Genomic DNA, 1463 nt, shown 5'->3' with positions numbered 1-1463 from the left:
TTCCCTTCCTGGTTTCTGGAGGGCAAAGAGGTCCCTCCCTTTCTCTCTCTCCTCCTAACTCACCCTCGCTCTTAAAGAAACAGCCTCCATCTCCTCGCCCCGCAACCACCCCCACAACCTCATCCCTCCCTCCCGCCCCTGAGCAGAAAAGTCAAGTGGAAATTTCTCCCGCGTCTTCAAAGTGGACACTTGCTAAAGTCATAAAGTCAATGAGACAAATGATTAACCCGTGTCTCCCCGAGCTGTACTTTCACATTGAGCGGTCGGCTGCGATCATGTGTGGTTTAAGGTTAAATAAGGTTGTCCTCCTTCCTTAACCACTACTCCTTTCCTCTTCTATTGCGAGAAGTCGCACCCACTCATCCCACTGCCTGAGGTCATGGCGTCCCACCCCAAAAGCAAGCCTTGGCAGATTCCAGTACATAATAGCGGGGGCTGACAGCGAGCCCCTTTGCATTCCCAGGCTCGGTCCCCATTCGCTGCTGATAATACCTGCCAAGCTCCAACAGGTGAGCTGTCAGAGAAGACATTTGTGTGTAGGAGTATGTGCCTCATGTGCAAATGCGCAAAGCATTTGAGGTTGCGCCACATCCCTGCCGCCCACCTACACAGGCATACCACCCTGACTGAGTGCAAGCCAGCCATTGTGGAGCGAAGAGAGAGCTTTCTCACACCCTCTTTGAATGCCCGTTTAAGCAAACATATCGAACACATTTTTAACACCACGTGTCCCATTGGTCTACCATACATGTTATGCGAAGGCAATTGCACAACCTGTACCTAGAGGGCGCTGAATATCCGCAGAACAAAAGGAAGTTGGAAGAAATAAGCTTGCTCCTCTTACTTGGACTTGGAAGTGCTTTCTGCCTGTTTCTCAACCTTTAATAAACGGAGGACTTTCAAAAAGTTAGGGATACAGTACATGGATATTAGAAGAAACATTAGGAGGAACCCGATATTAACCACTACTTTAACGGGGGAACTTAATTCGGTCCTCTCAACACTTAAATGTACATTCAATTGTTCAATGTGTTTTGCATAACTAGCTGTTTTCAAACAAGGATCTGAATGCCTAAACAGTTTTTATAATCAAACCATCTTGATTTGAATGAATTATGTTCAAGTGAAATAAGGAGGTTCATTTACACAACTATTTCACTATATTGTGGTCTCTTATATGTAAAATAACCTTTTTTTTTTTTTTTTTTTTCAAAAATATTCCACTAATTTAATAAAAATCATGACATCTTTCCAACCAATGTTAGCTAAAAAGAAAGATTTTAACCATATCATCATCAGATTTTGAATTTAATTCCACATTGTAGTTATTACTTAAATTTTCACCGTGGATGTAATACTCCATACAATAGGGATAATACATTTCATGATATTTTTCAACCAAATTAAACGGCAGAACAATCACGTCTATTTTTGATTTCTTTTTTAGGCACATACTAGTCAAC

Source organism: Hippocampus bargibanti, linkage group LG07 (assembly GCF_051943395.1).
Source record: "Hippocampus bargibanti isolate YZ-2025 linkage group LG07, ASM5194339v1, whole genome shotgun sequence".
NCBI lineage: Eukaryota > Metazoa > Chordata > Actinopteri > Syngnathiformes > Syngnathidae > Hippocampus > Hippocampus bargibanti.
This window is presented reverse-complemented; position numbering follows the sequence as displayed.